Raw genomic sequence first — 22,027 nt, 5'->3', positions numbered from 1 at the left:
GTACCTTACAAAGATTAACTCTCTTTGAAAAGTTTCTTTCCAAAAAAAAAAGAGAAAAGTTTCTTTCCTGGGGGCACCTGGTGGCTCACAGTTGAGTGTCTGCCTTCAGCTCAGGGCGTGATCCCGGGGTCCTGGGATCGAGTCCCACAATGGGCTCTACGCAGGGAGCCTGCTTCTCCCTCGGCCTGTGTCTCTGCTCCCCTCTCTGTGTCTCTCATGAATAAATAAATAAAATCTTTTAAAAAAAAGTTTCTTTCTCTTGATTCTGTGAATGAAAAAATTTATGAAGATACAAGAGCAGGGTCACCCAGTTGGCGGTTAGTCCCGTGGAAGGGCTGGAGCGAGAGGTCCGTGCATTAGGGCTGGTTCTCCTTCCTCCAGGGCAGTTTTCAAATTAACTTTGTTTGTATTTCAATAATGCACTTCCGTCATCCATAGTCAGGTCTCCCACAGAAGCGCTTTTTCTTTCTGCTCCAACTTTTCATTGGCTTGGTTTTCTAAGATCCACTTGATAATTTTTTCCAGAATTGGCTGATTGAATTAGAAGTCCTCTTTTTCTGCACAACCAACCAGGTGTCAGTTCCTTTTTTTTTTTTTTTGGCTTGGAAGTGTCCATCTCCTGCTCCAAGCTAAATGGGTTTCTCTCAAGGCTACTGAGTGCCTCTCCTGCACTCAGATCCCATTTTTCTGGGTTTAATTCCTTTATTTTGGCAAAGGACCTCACCTCCGGAGTTTACTGAAAAACGCAACATGCCAGACCCTCTGTCTTCAGCAGAGTTCTGGGTTGGCGGCCACGGCCGCTCTCGCCTTCCCAATCCTTTCCGTGACTGCGCTGTCCTGGGTTCAAGCCCCATGTTCTGGAATTTCGTGGTCACGTGCCACAGTGCGGATCCCTGGTGCCGAGAACTCGGAGGGCTGGAAACGTGTGCCCTTCAGTAATGGACAACGTTCGTGTCTATTTGACCGTGTTCTGTCCAGGTCCCGTCTTACCTGGGCCTCTCCACACCTCTGCTCCCTCCCGAGCCCTCTCCCCTCTCCTAACCGTGGCCTCAGTGGGCCCTACCACCCCTGAGCCCTCCGGGAAGGGCTTGCAGGTGCCTGGAGCACAGTGGGGACGGCGGCCAGGTAGCAAGAGGCCTCACGCAGGACACGGCCCGGGGTGGGAGGATGCGTGCCAGGGACACTGCAGCAGCTTCGACGTGGGGGAGCCAGGGCCTCCCCAGGCAGGGAGAGCCAGAGTCTTGGAGGCGGAGCTGAGAACTGCAAATAAGTGGGTCAGCGATGGGCGGTGGGAGGAAAAGGCACTGAGGCAACCACTTCCATGAAGACCAGAGGGAGGAAGGGAGGCTGGCGTGTTGAAGGACACGCGGGGACGTGGCCACACCAGAGCGAAGGCAACGGGAGGGTGAGCAGGGGGAGAGCCCAGAGCGCCCGAGGGCTGGGGGCTGCAGGGCTCTACGCAGGGCAGCGGACACTCCCCCTCTGCAGGCACGGCTCCACGCCATTCTCTACACTTCGACCCTCTCTCTCACTGAAACCCGGGTTTCTAGGGCCTTCGTTCATCCCTGTGCATCCAACACTGAGCACAAGGCCCAGCACGTGCAAATGCTAAATAAACATCCGCCTGGAGAAAACCACCTGGATGCTCAGTGCATCGCGGGCTGAACCGAGGAACCCCCTTCCCAGATGTGTTTTTCCATTTCCTGCTACTTATTTACAGTTAACCCGGCCCCGCAGAGACACCCCTTCCCTCTGTGGTTACCTAAGGTCGCTGTCATACGTCGGCTTTAAAAGATAATGTCGAGACATCTTTTTTACCCTCACTGCCTTAAAACTGAGACACTCGCTGGCACAATGCAGCTCTGGTGACACCATGCGTCTGCCCTCATGTGTCTCCAGGCCCGAGGCCTTCCCGTACCTGCCCCCTCCTTCCTCTGCTGGCTGGTGCCACTGCTGTCACACTTCTGGGCCCGGGTTAGGGAGTGTGCTAGCACCGCCCAGAGCTGCTGGCTCCTCTGAAGCTCTGGCCTCCCAGGGACCTGGGTGATGGGTCACCTTATGTGACAGCTTGACGGGGTGCATGCGGGGTGCCCAGACATGCCAGCCAGCATTGTCCTGGGTGCGTCTGGTAGGGCCTTTCTGGGTGAGATTAACATTTGGGTGGGCAGGGGCACCTGGGGGGCTGTGGTTGAGCATCTGCCTTCGGCTCAGGGTCCTGGGATCGAGTCCTGCATCGGGCTCTCTGCTCAGTGGGGAGCCTGTTTCTCCCTCCGCCTGTCTCTGCCTCTCTCATGAATAAATAAATAAAATCTTAAAAAAAAAAAAGTAGTAGTCACTCTTTGGAAAGGCATCAGCTCCAGGGCCAGACGGCACCCCAGCCCCATCCAGCTGCATGCACTGGAAGTGGTCCTGTAGGCCTGGCTTCCCATCCACACAAGGGGACCAATGACAACAGGCCAACACGCTTGTGACTACTACCACCGATCAGGGTCCCGGCCTCTGTTCTGCCTCCATAGTCGTTTACGGTTACTGACCTTGAAACTCAGACCCTGGAGCACACGTGCCAGAGCAGCCACGGTTCTGACTGAGAGCCCCAGCCCTGACAGAGGACGGGGGCCCATGCCGTTCACCCCGGAGTCCCCCTCATTTCTCAGCCCACCTCACCCCCAGGTCCAGCTGGGCCCCCAAACCCCTGGTCCCGGCCCCTCCCGCTTGGAGCTCAGGCCTGACCCCTGGGCCGTTCCTTTGCACCCAACTTCCAGCGGTAAGACAATGCCCCCCACTCCATGAGAGGAGACCCTCACTCACAGCGCTCTGCATTTAAACGAACAGATTATGCTAATTTCAGCCACAGTGATTAATAACTACATTTTAAAGGGAGATACCTCCCAGAGTGAGATCTTTGGGGGGAGAGTTCTTGCCTGGAGCAAATGTGACTTCAGACAAGAAACAGGTCTCCTCGATTTATTTATTCGGGTGAGCGGATAAAGTCCAGAGCCACCAACGGACCAAACGGAAAAGGCCTGCTTCCCAGACATCCTGGACACTTGAGCCCAACACGGGGCCTGAAGGGGGACGGTCCTCAGCGTGGAGGGTGCGGCCCGGACCTGCTCTCACTGCCTTCTGCTGGGTGAGCCCGGGCCGGCGCTCCAACCTCCCTGGGCCGTAGCCTCCTGTCCACGTGCTGGAGAGGAGGTGGCTGGGAAGCGCAGGGTCCGCGCCTGCTGTAACCACAGCGAGGGTGTAAAGGCTGACAGAAATGACCGGAGGCCACTTGGAATCAGCAAGGTGCGGGCTGCAAGGGCCCAGGAGGGGCACCCTTCTTGGATTCGTGCTCGAGGAAGGACCACAGTCTCCTTAGCAGACCCTCCAGACTTCCCTCGAGGACATTCATGCAGTTCCCCGTGTTCACCCCAAGAAGGCCCCACATCCCACTGTGCTCCCGAGAACATGCGATTCCCCTGCTGCTTCCACGTGGAGGGCCGTGTGAGGCTGAATCGGGAACTTTTCTGGCCACGGAGTCCCCTACAATGAGAGCGTCCCCTTGCTCAGGCAGGCCAGCCATCGACACAGCCGGACAGGGACCAGCAGGACGGGGGCTGGGGCCACCACCCGAGCAGCAAAACAGCTGGCTCCCCAACACTCTCTTTAATCCCAATTTTTAAAAAATAATCTTTTAATTTTAGAATAGTTTCCAACATACAGAAGAGTTGCCAAGACAGTACGAAGCCCCCAGACCCCCCTAGCCAGTGTTCCCTGCTGCTGATGCCTCACGCCGGGGCCCAGTACGTGGTCTACGGACTACAGATACGCTACCGTCAGCTGAGGTTCGCGCTCTATCCAGAGCTCCTGGGCTTTACCTCACGTCCTCTTACCTGGACCCCATCCAGGATCCCACATGACACTCACCTGTCCCATCTCCTGAGGCCCCTCCTACACAGGGTTGGGTCTCGGGGGTCTCGGTCTCTCCCCGTGTCTGACGACCCCGACAGTTCTGAGGGGCACAGACAGGATGCTGCTGAACGGAACTGGGGGACTGGGGGACATAACTGACGTTCCTCGGGGGGGCGGCGGCCTGGGGCCACGGGTCTGGGAGGAAGGCTGCAGGTGGGGTGCTCTCCTTGTCCCGCCGGTCCCGCTGCTCGGGCACCTGCTGTCAGCCGGGCTGACCCCGCTGTGTGACCTCGGTCTCAGGGCCGCGGCGTCCACACTGCCTTCTGAAAGGGGGTCCATGTGCCCGGCCCCACTAGGGGGTCCTGCCCCAGCTCCTCCAGGGCGGGCTCGCCTCATCCTTTATTCGGAACTCCTCTGGACAGAGATGCATCTCGTTGCCCTTGTTATTCAGTCGCTTACTTCTATCCGTATAGCCTGGCTGATGCTTAACTTTATACTCGGGATTATAACCCAATACTATGTTTTGGGGCTCCAGCTGTCCCAGCTGTGGCCCTGGGGTGCTCTGTCCCTCCGACATATTTCCATCGTCGTGATTTTTGTTTCTCTCCAGCACTGCGAGATGCTCAGCTCCCAGACACTTCCAACAGCCAGAGTCACCCCTGGCTCCATGGAGCTGACACAGGGTCCAAGTGACGTTGTCTGCACGTGGCACCAGCGCTGCAGGGCCCCACTCGTGTCAGTAAGCAGGAGACCCCACAAACAAAGGGCATTTCTATCACAAATGACACCCCACAGCCAGCGGCACAAATGACTACCAACCGGGGCTTCCTGCGTCTCACGTTCCCCCACTGCCTGCAGCGCCAGCTCCTGGTCAGAGGCCCTGGTCAGAGCCGGGCAGGGCACGGAGAGCCGGGTGAGGACGGCGCGGGGTTCAACGGAAACATGGAGCTGCTTGAGGATAACAGATTAGGTGTGAACAGCTGAGAACCCAGCTCATGCTTGAAAAGAATAAAGTCAAACGTTTGCTCAGGACTCGCTCTGGAGGCACGGCCACAAGTACAGAATTTCTGTCTCCCTCGATCCTTGCCACAGCCTCAGGGAGTTATTTACTGTCCCCATTTTACAGATGAGAAAATGGGAGGCACAGAGAGGTTAAGTAACCGGCCCAAGGACATCCAGCTACTAAGCGTAGGAAATGAGATTGAAACCCTGCTTCCTTTCTCTGCGTGCTCTGCAGAGCCTTCAGGGTCACTGCTCTGCTGTCCTCGTGCCCTCTGGCAGCACCATCCTCTCGTGAAACCACAGGAGGTGAGCTCTGGAAAGGCCCAGGGATCACAGCCCTGCCCCAGTGTTTGGGGACACCAGAGCCCAGAGAGGCTGCGCGGCCAGCCCAAGGCCACACAGCTAGCTGATCAGAGAGCGAGGAGGACACATCCCTGCCTCCCAGCCCAGGATGCACGCTTACAGAAAGATCAAAACATCCTGAGATGGCAAACGTGCAGGCAAGGCCTGACCCTCCCCTGCCCAAGCCCATGGGCAATGTGACTGTGGTGTTTCCCCCTCCCTTCTCGCTGGGCTGGCCATACCCCCTGCTCTGCAGAGAACGGCAGGGGAATCATTTTCTGCACAGTTTCTTCAGGACAGACTCCAGCAATCCCAGGTCCATGCTGCAGTGCCAAAGGCACACCTGTGCCAGGTGAGGGCGGGGCTAGACCAGTGCACAGAGCCAGTGCATCGGAGGGGATGAGGAGCAGCCCCACACCCCTCCCTGCAGGTCTGCTGCTGCACAACCACCAACACCCCACCCCCCCCAGGGCCTGCCCCTCAGGCCAACTCCATGTGTCACCGAGGCTGGTGCGACCCCAGCCACACCTGCAGGCCTACCCCGCTGCCCCAGGCCAGGCAGGCCAGCTCGCACTGCGTGGTCAACGGCCCCGTGTGAGGTCACCTGCTACAGCGGCAGCTCCCGCGCCTGACTCTCTAACACTTCCTACAGCTGTGAGCTCCGAGCAACGTGGGGCCGGGGCACCTGTGGGCCAACGCTCCTTTGGCCACTGTGACGCAGCCCATCCTCGGACCAGCTCTAAGGAATGATGGCCTCGGCACACGTCCGAATACTTTATTCTGGAACTTGAAAACTCTACATCTGCATCCCCTCCAACCTCCCCCTCAAGTGTTCCCGTCCCTGTCCCCAGGGCCTGACTAGACACAGAGGGGCTGCTGCTGCTGCTGCTTCTTTTTTTTTTTTTTTTATAAGATTTATTTATTCATGAGAGACACAGAGAGAGGCAGAGATACAGGCAGAGGGAGAAGCAGGCTCCCTGCGGGGAACCTGATGCCAGAGGGGCTGCTGATACACTTCAGGACACCTCCTCATTCATAGCCGGACACAGCAAGTCACCATCAGTGATCCCACCGCCGCCACCACCACTAGGTGCCAACAAGGCCAGTTCAGTGCGGATGCCCCTCGTGTCCTCACCTGCCTCTCTCACCTGGCGAGACCGCTCTGTCCCCCCCTTCCCTTGAGTTTTCTCCTCTTTTCCATATGATGACAGAAGGTGCTCATGCCTGGTAAGCAGCCCCACTCTGCAGGATGGCAGGCTCTTTCAGGAGCCCATCAGTGCTGGCAGAAGAGGTATGTGCCTGGCACCCAGAATATACACACGGCTAACACTCCAGAGCCAGGAGGAAGGGAAGAGGAGCTTTACTTTTCTAATCTGGGTGTGGCTGACTTTAGGGGAAATGGGCCAATTATGTGTGTCCACCCCTGGTGTCCCCAGGTTCCTGCAGACATCTGGAGGCCCCAACATGGCTCTGATGGACTCCAGGATGTGCAGTGACTTCAGGCAGCCAGGACCGGGCCCGGCCCTTAGGTGGCTCTGCCCTCCCAATGCTGTTCCGTCCCCTGGAGAATGCAGACCTGCTGGTACCTCCATGCCAGGACCTCCACCACCACCCTCAACCCAGATGCTTCAGGGAGACACTGTCCTCCGTGTCTCTTCGTGACATGACTTGAGTCTGTGCTTACCCTTCCCATGAGGGGTTGGGTGTGTGCCCCCACTGGGCGGAGAGCTCCCTAAGGGCATGTTCCAGCTTACAGACCTTGCACCCCACTGGGCTCAGAGCAGAGTCCGGCATGCAACAAGTGCCTCACAGCTTCTGCCAAACAAATAAGAATAAGGCAGCCGTTTAGGAAGGCCAAGCAGCTCTCTGCACCCTAGTCCCTGGCTTGGAGTGGGAAGTGGGGGTGGTCACGTGGGCTAGGAGTGGGGCTACCCACACCATCAGAACCGAACGCTTTAAAGTGAGCAAAGATTCCACGTTTGTACAGATTCACCAGCTCCCCTAATGGATGACACGGCTGGGTCTTGGGGGAGCCCTCACAGCAGAAAGCATTAATGAGAGATAAAGGCTTGGCTTTGAAATTCAAATTCCTTTGCGTTCTTCATCCACTTCTTCCGAGATGACTATGATTCAGACTGGTTTTTCCAGAGCTAATCGCTTTGATGTTGTTAATGAAAATATGAAAGGTGATTAAGGGGGACTCTTTTTTTCTTTATCTTCTTTTTTTTTTTTTTTTTTTTTGTAAACTTTGGGAGAATGTACAATGAGTTATGGATTTGGGCATTTTGGCCAATTGTGCGTTTTCATCATTTTGTTGGTTTGGGTGGGGGCAAAGAAGCCTGGAAGACCACATCTTCACGAGTGGACGGGGTGCACGGAGGAAGCTGGTGGTGGCTCTTGTGGCACAGGCTGTCAAGTCCGGACTCCTCTGCGAGAGTTGGCTCAGGGGTGTTCTGGGCAGAGCTGGGCACAGGGCCAGCATTCACAAACCCCCAGTCGGTCCACAAACACTGAAGGAACAGTTCTCCGTGCCTGGGCCAGGGGATCCCACTTTCTCCGGGGACCAGTACGATCCCAGTTGCTTCTCTCCCCAAAACAGTGTGCATCAGAGCTGTGCATGTCTGCCCCCCTGGACAGGGAGCTCCTCACATAGCAGAGGCCACATCTTTGCTGCCAGACTCCGCCCTGGCACAGGCCTGGGACCTGGTAAATCCAGAGACAGAGGCCAGAGGCTGCGTGGAGACAGGGAGCTACAGACAGTCACAGCCACCTGCAAGCAGAAGCCACCAGCCATGAATCTCGTAGCACATTCGTGGTAACTTCAAAGAACTGCTAGATGCTGACTGTGGATGAGCCCGAGAGTTAAAATCTCCCAAAGGCTGAGTCTAAGGGGGCCCCCCATATTTTTGTGGGTTTACCTCCAGGAACCCTCCATTAGGTCGCCACAGTCAATACTGGAGAAAAAAGTCCTCTATGCTTGACAGAGAGGAGGGGAAAAGTAACCATTTTGATATATATGAACATCTATTGACCACCTACTGTTTTCCCAGCTTCGGCGAGGCATGATGGGAGGAGACTGTGTAACCCCTGCTCTCAGAGCTGAGCCCAGCACTGTGAGGTCAGGGAGAAAGAACCTCTTGGAGGAGGAGGTGCCAAGTGAAGAGAAGAGGCAAGAAAAGAGAGCACAGAATCAGCAGAAACAACACTAACTCCATATGTTTTGGACACTGATGAGCCACCTAAGTCTGGAGCCTTGTGGGGCTGTGGCCCTAGATCCCCAGACTAAGTTAAATCCTCCCTCTTGCTCAGGACCACCATCAACTTTGGGCCAGGACCACAGCAGTCATGACAACAGAGAGGAAAGCACCAGTGCCATTCTTGGCACTGGAGCGTTGGTGTGTGAGATCGTGATGCGCCCAAGGACAGGACGGTTGGCACAAATGCCCCGATGTGACCCCAGGCTGACATTTTCATGTACACAACCTACGTGCGCGAATGAGCTGGTGCTTCATAGCACCACGTCCTACTTCCACGCAACTCACATTGAGTTTTCACACTAGACGAATGCACTGTGCCAACGGCAGGTCGCTTCTGGGCCCCTGCCACCGCCTCACGGGCTCTCACAGGCGTGGCCTGATGCTGCACAGCGTATGTCGAATCAAGCCAGAAATCGGAGGAGAAAGAAAGATCGCTCTTCAAACAGCAGGTATCCTTTCGCCACGCTGGGTTTACAGTTTAAATCAGAGCTGCCGAGTGCGAATATGATTTAGATTTAATAAGACCGGGGTGGTATATGGAGATACAGATGCTAACCAATTCGTCCCAATTAATGGTGTAACGTTCTTGCTGTTACTGAAAGTTTAGATCGTATAATACCGCTCAGTGCCCGATCGCTGAACAAATAAACCAAAAAGAAATGTGAGTTAACAAATGACTGTTGTGCTGCAAACAAACGGCCTAGAATTTAAAGCTGAGAGAATCCTGAGATCTTCCTTCAGCCTTTCCTCCTGGCCAATGACTGCCCGCCTTGTCCTCTCTGCTCACACCTTGTCATCTCTGCTCACACCTCTCCACCTGCTCCCCCATTCCCCCTGCATCCCCACACTCAGCTGAGGGCCTTGTTTCTCTTTTCGTTGAGAAAACAGAGCAAAGGACTTTCCAGAAGCCACCACCACCCAGCTTACTACCCTCCCCCAAGGACATCAAGCTACCTTCTCTCTCCAGGGGGCCAAGGAAGAGACCCCTCTGCTCCCTCCCCCCGTGCCTCACCTCTGAGACAAGCCCAAGGCGATGCCTGCACCTGCCTGGCCTCGCTCCTCCTCTGGCTGCCTTGAGGCTGGTCCTGAGAGGGAAGTGCAGGTGGTGGATGGGCAGGTGCCCACAGAGCCATCGTGGGGCTCCTGTCCACCCTCCATCCACTACCAGGCAGCCTAGTGAGCATGTGCAGAGCCTAGTTATACGGGTCACCACCATGAGTCCCTCACAAGTTACCTGGCTCCAACAAGCAGGACTGATCTGGTGCCTCCTTCCCTGACCTGCCCATCCCAGCTCCTGGACCAACCCTTCAGCCCCTTCCCATTCAACACCACAAAGGGTTTGTTTTTTTGCTTTCTTTTGTTGTTGTTGTTGTTTTAAGATTTTATTTATTTATTCATGAGAGACAGAGAGAAAGAGGCAGAGACACAGGCAGAGGGAGAAGCAGGCTCCACGCAGGGAGCCTGGGAAAGTGGGACTTGATCCCAGGTCTCCAGGATCACAGCCTGGGCTGAAGGGGGCGCTAAACCGCTGTGCCACCGGGGCTGCCCACAAAGGGGTTTTCTAACCAGGATGAAACCATCTCTGGAGCAAGGAGCTCACGCTGGGTGCCATGGCAGTAGCTCCCCTGCTTCACTGTCCAGGCTCCTGAGAGACTTGCCCAAGGCCACACAGCTAACAAGTGCAAGAAGCAGGATTCCAACCCATTGTCCCCAGGCTCGTCCTCCTGCCCCACTAGGCCAGGTGAGCCTGCGCCGCGGGGGACCCAAGAAGGCGGCGCTGTCCGTGGTGCTGAGCCAGCAGGCGCCCGGCCCTCCAGCCACCCGGGGCACCAGGGTTCCACCCGGGCCTGCCCAGGAGAGGGTGCTAAGCAGTTTTGCTGCACTTCCAGAATTTACCTTGGTTAAAAACAAAACTTAAAAAAATAATAATGAGGCGCCTGGGTGGCCCAGTTGGTTAAGCATCTGCCTTCCGCTCACACCATGATCCCAAGGTCCTGGGACCTAGCCCCAGGTCAGGATCCCTGCTCGGCCCCTCTACCCCTTCTTTACTGCATGTGCTCTCTCTTTCGCTCTACTGTCTCTCTCAAATCAATAAAATCTTTACAAAATAAAATTAAATTAAAAATAAAAATAAATAATAAAAATTGAAAACCTTTTAAAAATGTGGGCTTTACGCTACCTTAGGAGGAGGTGGGGGGGAAGCTGATTTAGGATTTACATTTCACAATTTATACATCTGGTATCATGCCATGCTGACCATTCGGTCTTCCAAAAGTTACACAACTTTTCCTCTGGGGCTGGAAATGCCATCCTTGGAGGTGGCATAGCCAGGCACAGCACTGAGCCCTGTCTGCCTCCTCTAAAGTGCATTGTCTCACCATGCATTTGAGGCAGGACCCTCCATACCTGCAGGTTCACATTTCAGACGTACGTGCATATCACTAGGTGTGGAAGAAATGATAAAGTAAGCGTTTTGGTTAAAGAATAACAAACCATCTGTGTACCCAGTACCCAGCTTAACAAAGTAAAACAAATATGAGCTTTGAAATACCCCTGGTGCCCTCCCCACTCTGCCCACACCCAGGTAACTGTGATTTTGTATTTATTGCTTCCTGAATTTTCTATTTTTGCATCAAATTTGATGCAATGAAAAATAATTTTGCCTTGCATGTTTTTGAACTTTATAAAAATGGAGTCCTAGAATCCTACCAAAGTGCTCTGTAACATCCATTCTGGACTCAACTCCACATTCCTAATATTTGCCGCTGCTGCACATGGCCTGGCCGGCCGTCCTCACTGCCCGGTGGCGCATGCATGTACTTACTGACCCATTCATGGTCAGCACATGTCTGTTTGTCTTGTCTGGGCTGCTAGGAACACGCCAATGTCCTGGTACACCTGTGTCAGACATTCTCGGAGGCGCACACCCAGAAGGAGGACTTCGGGTCACAGGATACGCGTATCTATCTTTAGCTTTACTGGATGACTTCTGAACTGTCTTCCAAATCCCCCAATTTCTGGCCCTCGAGCCCTGTGTAGGGGTTTCGGCTGGTCTGTGTGCTCTCTGGCCCTGAAGATCATCAGCACTCCCGAGGAGGAAATAGAATCTCACTGTGGTTTTCATGGGCATTTCCCTGACATGGGCAGGGCCAAGCATCTTTTCTGCACCCCAGGGTGCTGGGTCCAGGTTTTGTCAAAAGGCTCTGGGCCACGGGTGCTTTTGGAGCATGGCCTTTAGGGGACTAGACGGGCTGATGTGCTGTGTGGAGTCTGCCCAGAGCCCCCAAAGTGAGGCCCCAGAGTGAGGCAGCCCCGCCTACCCGGCCCAGGGTCCTCGCGTCCCTGGAGCCCCTGATCCCAGTTCACAGCTCAAGGCTTTCTTGCTGCCCATCCCCTCCCCACCCTGGGTAATAATCGTCCCTAAACTCTAATCACACTTCGAGTCCAGAAAGCATTTCCTCTAGCTGTATGCCCTTCTAGCTCCCCCAGGCACCTCACCATGCGGGCTTGGGTGGCTTGAGGCTGACAGCCCCTGTGGGCAGACCAAGCCTGGCACAGATCCGGGACCCAGAGGGTGCTCCTGCCAGTGGGGGCTGTGGGGCATGGGAAGGAGTTGCCATCTGGGGGCTACCTCTCCAAGAGTCTTGCAAATGCCACCGCCCAGGGCCAAGTCCACCTCAAGGCCAGGGAAAGGGCAACCACACTCCAGGGGCTGCTGTGGTCTCTGATGGGCAATAAGGCAGGTGGGGCTGCCTCCACCTGCACTCGCTGGAGGGGCGCGCACCGCCCCCTTCCTGCAGCCCCTGGAGGGCAGCCAGAGGCAGAAAGCTCATGGGTTCTCACTTGGGCTCACCCTTCTTTCACTTCTTCCCACTCTGGCCCAAAGGGTTGCATTTCTTGCACCTGGGTCTTCACCACACCCCGGGGGCTCAGCGGGGGCCATGGGGCCACCTCTCCCCTCTTCACCCCTCCGCTCCCCTGCGTTCCCTCCCTCCACACCCAGAGGATCATCTCCAACACCAGCTCTGTTTTCAGAAACTTCATCTCCCTAAAGCCTCTGAGACATGCTCCATTTACAGTGTTTGGGCTTCCAAAATATACCTCTTAATAATTTGCTGCTTTTTAAAAAAATTGCGGTGAAATTCACATAACATAAAAATAACGATTTTAATTTTAAAGTGAACAATCCGGTGGCACTCAGCACACCCACAGGCAACCCCCACGTCCATCTAGCTCCGAAACATTCTCTTCACCCCACAAGAAGCACTTGACTTTTTTTCTGCAGGATGTTGTCAAGTCTGGGGCCCCTGTTGGAAATCTGGGAAGTCTTGGAGGCCAGACGGTCTTGGGCATTTCCCACCTGTCATCCTTGTTCAAAGTCACTGACAACACAGGGTAGGGGGTCAACTAACTTGTCAAGATGTGGGCACGCAGTCCCTGGCATCTCCTACACCCACCACACCTCAGCAAAGGTTACCACGGGCATCTTCTGCAGCCTGGGCTGACCTGGGTCACTGCATAGGCCGGGGTCTCGGGGAGAGAGCCCACAGGTAAGCCCAAGTGAATGGGGTACACGGGATTGGGTCACGATAAAGACTCCTAGAGAGAGAAGCATACAAAGGAATCTGCTGCTACAGTCACCAACAGCACCACAGCAAAGCAGCCTGGAAAGTTCTGGTTCCACAAAAGTCAGCCCACTGCCTCCCCCGTCACCCCCACTCCCCCGAACACCAAGAAGTCACTTTACACAATATAAGTGTACATTGCATTTACACAATGCAAGTGTACAAATACACTTTACACAACACACGTGTCTCTGCGAAATGACTAATTAGCTGTGACTCAGGCGTGCCGACGACAGGGCCGGGGTCCCATGTCTCCAGGGAGCCAAGTCCCTTCACAAGGGTAAAGTGCCCTCCCAGTCTAACCCAGGACCAGGAAGCAACATCTGTCACCCTGCACTGCCACCCAGAGTCATCAGCACAGCTAATTACCACTAATTGTAATATCGTTTCTGTCTTGCTGCTAATACATTTAGACTTGCTAATCAAATCAAACCATTCCACCTTGCCGTGCTGCTTCCAAATAAACATTTCTGCAAAGCGAGAAATAAATAACTCCCAAGCTTTGTTCTCTGATCTCTGCAGCCACTCTGTGCAGGGACATGGGGTGGGGGAGGGGAGGCCCATGTATTTGTCTCTGGGACCCAAAGCATTGAAGAAGTCTGATGAGGAACTTGGCACTTCCGATCCAAATCTTCCAAAGAGATAAGGAGAGAGTGAAGAGATACCTGGGGGCTGGGAGAGCAACCTGGGAGAAGAGGGGAGGAGGTGAGCGAGGAGGGGAGAGAGAGAGGGAGACGAGGTATTGTCCTGGGCCTGCATGATCCCTGAAGCCTTTTCCTATATCACTTCCACTCTCTAAGGGAGCGCTCTCTCCTGTGGCGTTGGCCGGACTGGTGGCTCCTTCTCAGGACCTCCTCAGACCCAAGTTCCCCCTTTAACTCACCAAAATGGGGTGCCCTGATGCGTCCCCAGACCTGGCTACGAGCTCCTAGAGGTCAGGGACCCTGTGCAGTGGGTCTGTTTCCCAGTAATTGCCCAAAGTCAGGCACACAGCAGGTGATCAGGAAATGCCATCCCCTCCCCAATAAACTCCTGAACAAACAGAACAGTTAGGTCAGTGTTACTCTCCCGTCTGCAGACGAGGAAACCAAGGTGCTAGGAGATACTACGTAGCTGCCCGGTGTCTGTCACCTGAAGAGTAGCTCCTGAGAACCAGTCCTGGGTAGGTCTGGCCCAACACCTGTGCTCCTTCAGGAAGTGGGGCGGGGGAGAGGGCACTGGCTCCTCTGTGGCCCTAAACAATAGCCACCCAGGCACCAACGAGGAACTGTGAAGGGGGCCCTGTGCTCAAGGACACACTGGAGTGACTCTGAGAATTCTGGAATGGAAACTGACAAAAGGTTGCCCATGAATGCAAGCGGACATAAACGCACCTGTTACTATAGCAATGCTGCTGTTCTCACCCATACGTGTCCCCTCCACTGCTGACACAGGGGCTTATGTCACCCCAGGGCGGGGGGCAGGGGAACCCCAGAGCGGGGGCTCTTGGCTGGCTCCTTCTGCCTTGGCCATGGCCAACTCCTGAGGATCCCACCAGCCTCGAGAGTGCGGGAGTGTGGAAGGTTCACTCCTGGGCCGGCCAAGCCTGGCCTCGATCAAGTCACTTCTTCACTCCAGCACCAGAGATGTCGTCCAGAGGAGGGGACCTCTGTCTGGCGGCCCTGCCGTCTGGGTTTCTGTTGGCTTCTGTTTAGCTCACAGCACAGGCGAGTGAGTGAATGAATGAACAATACGACCTCCCCCCTCCAACAACAGATGTGTGGGTTAACCTTTCCAGGGCTGGCCTGGGGCGGGGACAGTGGGGAGGACAGACCACAGCCTCTGAGCAGGCACCACCTCACCATCACCCTCCACCAGCCATCCGTAAGGCCGGCATTGGTAAACCCATTTCACAGATGCAACACTGGAGGTGTGGAGAGTCGGCAGGGCTGCCAGTCGGGACCGGATGAATCCAGACCCGGGGACGGGCAGCTCAGCTGCTCCTCCAGCAAATCCCCCCACCTGGCATCTCGAAGCCACGGCTGCTGCCCCAGCGCCATCCACACAGCTCACATACATAACTAAAAAATGAGGAGCACATCCCACATCAAACAAGGCTGTCGATTTTAATTAATTTCAGACTTTGTGTGTTTCTGGCAATTATTTGTAACAAGGTTTACAGAGGGCATTTAAAATTAATTGTGATTTTTATCTAGAAATCAATGCTTATTTTTTAAGTAGCTCATTAGGGGTGAGTATGTATTACAGGAGCAGCAGGCCCCGTGTCAGGAAGGAGGCACCTGGGGCGAAGAGGAACGCCAGCAAGGGAAGATGTCTAAACCGTGATGACGAGATCAAAGCCAGAGGAATTATGAAACGAGGCTCCAGCAGATAAAACAAAATCTGATTTGGATTGAGAAAAGCAAAGTCACCTAAAATGGGAAAAGAGAGCTTCTCAGCCTCGGCCAGTGCCTCTCGGGGAGTCCAGCCGTCCAGGCCACTTGGCGTGGGCAGCTCACCAACTGGGGCAGAGGCTGTGGTGGTGGCACCGGACAGAGGCGCCCCGTGGGGAGACCGGAGTGGAGACTGCAGGGAGGGGCCGCCGGCAGCCGAGCCTGCCAAGAACTGGGGTGTGCGACTCGGGCCCTCGGCCTCTCCCGACCCCACACCAAAGGGCAGGTATGGAGCAGGATCACTGATCCTTTGCACTTTCTGTGATTGTTTTTTATTTTATTTTATTTTTTAAAGATTTTATTTATTTATTCATGAGAGATGCAGGCAGAGGGAGAAGCAGGCTCCCTGCGGCGGGGGGGGGGGGGGGGGGGGGGGGGGCGGGGAGCCTGATGTGGGACTCGATCCCAGGACTCCGGGGATCATGCCCTGAGCCAAAGGCAGATGCTCAACCACTGAGCTCCCCAGGCACCCCTGTGATTGTTTTTTAAACAAATTTTTAAAGAAATATTTTAAAAATCCAACCTAAGAAAGATGAATGCAAGTGCATATGTCTCAACACCAATGACATAAAATATAAGTGAAAACAGTCTAATGTCACAGACCACTCTGGCAGTCCTCTTTCCCCCTCTGCCTCTTTACATAAAATTGAATGCGATCCTCTGAGTCATAATAAAACCATGAATATTTGCACAGGCTTTGGCACCTTATAAAGACATAGCTACTTCCTTAGAAGCAGGGAAACTGAGGTTCACAACATTTCCATACTTCACTTAAGAGGGCAAGGTGAATTCTCTGAGGACCTGGGGCTGGGCCCCTCTTCCATGCCCCAATCTCCTCAACCTCTCCCTGAGGGTAGCAAGGCAGGACACCCATTACCACCACCATTTTGACAAAAGTCCCCATCACCCCGTCAACACTCTATCACCATTATCACAATAATCGCCACTACTGTCTTCATCGTTCTCATCACCACCACATCATCACCACTATTCGAAAATCACCATCATTATCATATCACCATGATCATAGTCATCACCATCATCACCATGATCACAGTCATTACCATCATCACCACTATCACCATCACTATCATCACCACCACCATCATCACCATCACCACCATCATCATCGCTACCATCACTATCCTCATCCTTACCATCACCACCACCATCACCACAGAACAAAAGGACTAAAGAAGCATGCTGTCCACACCTTTCCATTTTGTCAGGTGGCCAGAGGAAGGGTTATCCTCACTTACAGGCCTGGTATCCTCACATTTCAGGGGCTCTGGAATCTCATTAGGGGGCATGTCACCCACACTCCTGGGCTGAGTGGTGGAGTCCTGGTTCCATAAGTATGGAGTGGCACCAAGCACCTGCTGGCAGATGGAGCTCCCAGGAGATTCAGACACATACAGATGGTCAAGGAGCTAGAATCTAAGGGACCTTGAACAAAGGTCTAATCAGGGCCTGAGTCTTTGCAAAGCCTCAAACACTGTGGTGGAAAGGAAAGTATCACCTGCGAGTTAAAAAAAAAAAAAACTATATGTTAAGTACAATAAGTAGCAATTATGCCAGTGAATGACATGGATGCTTATTTTTATTTAAATCTCACTCTGTAATCCATCAATTAAACTTGCAGGGTGGTAGGATTGCTTATCTTGTTCTTTTTCATGTAAAGTTTTAATTTTCAAGGGGCGTCTGGCTGGCTCAGATGGTAGAGCATGCGACTCTAAATCTCAGGGTTATGGGTCGGGCCTGTGTGTATAGACATGACTTAAGTATGTAAGTAAATCTTTAAAGAAAAAAGGCTGTCATTTTCAAAAAAAAAAAAAATCACATATTTTTTTCTATTCCTGTGACTTCCTTCCAGAGCCTCAGTTACCCACGCTGGCAGCCAACGGAACTGCATGCTCAGTCAGAAGAGGGACCTACTAAGTGACACCAGGTGTCCTGAAAATAACTGCAGAACTACAGGACAGACCTCCCCGGAGAATGCTATCTAAGCCTCACGGTGTTTAAAAATAATGTTGGCAATGTTTCACGTTTTATGTCATCTTGTTATTAATTCTTTAGGGGTTCCCAGGAAGGCCTACAAGGTGCATAAGGGACTTTGTTCACTTTAGAACTATTTCCAAAGCTTTTTGTTTCCCTTTACACACACACACAAACATGTTGTTGGTAGGGACACAATATAACAGCAGAAGCATTCCTATCCCGTTTATAGTTTATAAGGCACACCCGCATCCACTGCTCACTAGTTAAAGTTTAACTGTTGTGCACCAGTGAGTCAGATGCAGACAACACCCCTCACAATCTTAATTTTACTGAATAGCGTGATTGGCCCCAAGGCTGGCCATGCTGGCCCGAGATGCGCGTCTGTTTCCTGCAGCATATGGTGGGGATAAGACGTCTCCATTGGGACAGGTGGTGATGACAGGGCAGGTAGCTCAGAAAACACTCACACCCACTGTAGGAAGTGGTCTACACTAATGGTAGTGGCTCTCGTCATCCCTGACGTCATCCTCACCATCCTCACCATCCCCACTATTAGCATGGCCATCACCATCCTCATCACCACCGCCACCACCACCATGATCGTCATTACCACCCCCGTGATCCGATCCAAATGAATCCAGAGGTGCCTTCCTCGAGGGTGAAGAGATGATCTTGACCTTGGGGGATGAGTAGGACCTGGCTAGAGAGAAAAGGGCAATCCACAGGCATTTCATGTGTCTGAGAAATGGTCAACAGCTCTGTGTCCGGAGATGAGGCTGAAGATGTGAACCGAGGTCAAACAACGAGACGCCTGTCATCAAAGAATTTCTGAATCTTCTTCCCTAAGTCACTGGCCTCCACGGTGTGTTCCCTGGAGCCCCAGCACCCCCCACTTACCAGCCTTGTAGCTGGGGCAGAAGGCAGGCTGCCCAGGGTCCCCCAGCCCCACTCTGGGCAAAGCAGCCCCTCCTGGAACCCGCAACCCCAGTGAGAGGCCGAGGGAGCCCCCCAGAACTCTGCCATGGGCGCTGGGCAGTGGGAGAGAACGGGGCAGGGCTGAACTTCAGAACGACAGCCGTGGGGACGGCGTGGGAGACTGGTTTGGGAGGCAAGTGAGGGCAGTGAGGAGGCTCCAGAACATTCCAAGGGAGGCAAGGAGAGAGAGAAACATGAGGAGGTGACTGGCTAGATGATGACGGGGCGCTGGGGTGGAGATGAGCCCCGGGGAGATGGAGGTCGCAGAGACACACGGCTCCCGAGCCTCACCATGCACCTGCCTTACCTCAGGCTTGAAGTTCACGAGGCGAGCACAGGGGCGTCCTTGCCTCACGGGGGCACAAATGGAGCTCGACGGATAGCCAAGACCTTGCTCAAGGTCATGAGACTTACACAGGTCAGAGATGGGGTCTGACGGTCAAACCCACGGAGAATTGTTCAGGGTTAGGGTTTAGAACAAGAAATGTCCCCGTCCTCTGATTGTCGGGAGCACCGATGGCTGCCGCCCCAGGCTGCTAGACAGTGGCTGTCAGGGTGACACGGGGTTCCCGGGGGGCAGTTAGCTCATCATTCCACGGAGCGCCCCCACCCCCAGCACAGCATTGTCCATCGGTTCATAGTCACAAAGGTCTCCCCCAGTGGGTGGATGGAGGGATGGGAGAATGGGGTTGGGAGGCCCCGATCTGAACCAAAACACCAGATCCTCCCAGGCAAATCCCTCTTTCCTCCTTTCTTCCTCAAATAGCACATGTGTGGTGAATACTGAGCCAGGGGTTGTCACGGGAGGTGGGCCCTCTCCGAATGCATTTTGGCTCAGCCATCAGGGCACTTGGTACCCCCAGTGGGGCAGGGCAGTGAGAGTGCCCACCTGACCTGGAGACCAGGGCTACGTGCCGAGTCCTTCCATCACAGGTATCTGGAAGCCACACAGCTCGGGGAAAGAGGAGACCTGGATGGGGATCTGAGCACCACCACCTAGGAGGTGGGTGACTTAGGGAAGTCACTGACCTCTCAGGGCTCAGTTTCTTCATCTGTAAAATGGGGATAAGAGCCTGGTGACATAGATGCTTCTGGAATCCTGGCGCTGCCCCTTGCTCACGAGGGGCCTCAGGTAGGTCACTTATCTCTCGAGACCTTAGTTTCCTTGTCTGGAAAATGGGAAGCACCACCACGTGATTGTGATGCTGCTTCCCAGAGAGAACTGAGCGCTCCCTCGCTGGAGCTGCCACTGTCACCAGGAGGTTTGTACCAAAGCACCTATGACAACCGGCTGCAGATGCTGATGGAGCACATCCTCTTATCGTCTCTCTGTCTCCCCATCGAAGGCTGCATCTTGTGTACAGCCACGAGCCGACCTGTGCCACAGGGCAGCGAACTGGGAGGGATGGATTGGCGGGAGGGGAAGGGGGGTCAAAGGATATCCAACCAAGCGCCTATAGGGGCAAAGAAGACTTTTAGGGATGGTGACGATGACACCAACCCCCAGTCCCCTCCTAGTCCGCCGGTGGGTCACAAGGTCATGAGCCCTGGCCCAAGCACATAATGATAAAGATGAATACCTTTACCAACCAATGGCAGACGTTTGCTGCAGGCCCCAGATGAAAAAATCTAATCAAAGAAGAGCTGAAAATGCTTGCAGCCCCAGAAGAAAAGGATTCCCGTAACAAACACAGGGAGGTGCGTCCCCTGCCGACCAGGCCCACCTGTCCAGGTGCCGCTGCGCACCCAGCGCTGCCTCCCGCAGCCCCCGCTCCACTGCTAACTACAGAGCCACAGCGGAGAGCTACAGGTACCGCCGGCCGAGGGCAGTGGGGTGTCCCAGAGCCCGTGCCCGAAGAACAGACGGGCCAGCTGGATTTGGGAGCTAGGAGAGCACTCATGAGCAAAGGCACAGCAAGGTGAGGCAGGTTTCCACAGGACAGCGGGCTCCAGAGGCCATTCCTCCCAGCCTCTGCCACCACCTCCTGTCCTAGGCTCTGCGACCTCACAGGAGTGATGGGAAGCGGGTGTGCAAAGGGGCCACGTGAGCAGGTGTCTGTCTGGCGGCCAGCTACACAACTTGGCAGGATAACACCCCTGCCCTCTGTTCTGTACACTCAGGGCCTGTCTGCTGGCAAGTGTGGCCACGTGGCATGCTCTGGCCAAGGGAATGGGAGCAAGAGTGACACGAGACCCAACCCAAGGGCTGAGGGCCCCAAAAGGAAGGTGCTGAGCAAAAGCAGAGATCTGGGGCCTGACTAACATGGCCTCACAGCATCCAAGACTCCTTGGAGCACAGCCCATTCCCCACAGGGCAGCTGGAACCATCTGGGAATGCAGTGGGTCTTTCCATTGGAGTATAAAAGAACAGCCCCTTCCTGACCCACTTTTCTGGGTTCTTTCTGCATCCCAAGTAGCCACGGACACCTGCTAGGCCTGCAGAATTTTCTGACATGATGTACAGTAATAACAGGGGTCAAAATAAAAGGCGCAGGATGGTGGTCCGGGGATGGGTTCTTCCTTTGCTTCTTCGTATCTTTGGGTAGCAAGACCTGGGGGCAGGATGAGGCACCTCCCCAAACCCCGGCCAGGGGGACAGAGCCCCTCGGAGTGGCCTTAGGGGCTGCCAGACCTGAGGCCCCAGCCAGCGCTTGGGAGCTGGGGAGAGGCCACCCCACGGCCTCTCCTGCCAGCTGTGCCTTCCAGTCCTGCTCCCCTGTGGGCAGCACCAAAACTCAGGCGATGACTGACCACGTCACCCTGCTGAACCTCAGAACCCTCCGAAGGAACAGGGGTCATTACTGAGTACATCTTGGGCATGAAGAAAGAAAACTCCAAATGTGGAGTCGCAGGGGGGCTCCAGGGTTCGCACCCGGCTCCGCACTGAGCCTGGCTCCAGCAGCTCACCACAGCCCCTGCTGAAGAGCTCCTCTGTTGCTCCCTGTTCCCGTAAATACGGATCATAGCTTAGCCCCAGGAGTACCACGGGGCTGCAGCGCGTAAGGCACCCAGCACACAGTAGGCGCCAAATAGGTGGTGGTGGGGATGGGGAAGAGAGTGGACACTCCAGCCCAGTCACGAGGCCCCCGCAGCCCCATGCTCAACCCTCTGCATCCCCCGATTTCCCCGTGTTTTCATTTCACTCCTACAATTACCCTGTGGAGTGCACAGCGACCTCTCATTCCCATTTTACGGCTGCAGAAAATGACTCAGAAAGACCAAAGCCTGACCCCACAGGGCCCTGGGGAACGCAGTGGGGACGTGGTTCCTCACTCGGGCCCAAGGGACACCCCCCTCCGCCTGCCATTCCCTGAGATGCTGAGGACCCCATGGCATCAGGTACGGGAAGCCTCTTACAGACCCCAAATGCCACACCCACTGCCGGGGACCACATTGAGAAAACTCGGCCACCCGTATCACCCGTGATGAGCATGGTTTCAGCAGCTCCTCTCTTGGCTCCCGACTGTGGGGCAAGGGTGGGGAAGGCAAACACCGAGGGGGC

At 54.6% G+C, this 22,027-nt stretch overlaps 1 protein-coding gene and 2 long non-coding RNA genes across 5 annotated transcripts in view; 1 reads left to right on the top strand and 2 right to left on the bottom strand.

Annotated features, from left to right (window-relative positions):
* The window catches only part of PHF21B (PHD finger protein 21B), an 84,269-nt gene that overhangs the window by 46,735 nt on the left and 15,507 nt on the right, over positions 1 to 22,027 (bottom strand). The window lies entirely within an intron of this gene.
* LOC140642676 (uncharacterized) lies at positions 8,701 to 14,508 on the bottom strand. Its single transcript, XR_012039088.1, has 3 exons — positions 14,252 to 14,508; positions 10,675 to 10,936; positions 8,701 to 9,131 (listed from the first exon to the last, which is right to left on the bottom strand). It is a non-coding gene; the product is annotated as an uncharacterized lncRNA (long non-coding RNA).
* On the top strand, positions 14,517 to 17,603 carry LOC140642675 (uncharacterized). The gene is made up of 3 exons (XR_012039087.1): positions 14,517 to 14,830; positions 15,368 to 15,778; positions 17,426 to 17,603. It is a non-coding gene; the product is annotated as an uncharacterized lncRNA (long non-coding RNA).

The sequence above is a fragment of the Canis lupus genome, chromosome 11, assembly GCF_048164855.1.
Source record: "Canis lupus baileyi chromosome 11, mCanLup2.hap1, whole genome shotgun sequence".
In the NCBI taxonomy this organism is placed as follows: domain Eukaryota; kingdom Metazoa; phylum Chordata; class Mammalia; order Carnivora; family Canidae; genus Canis; species Canis lupus.
This window is presented reverse-complemented; position numbering and strand designations above follow the sequence as displayed.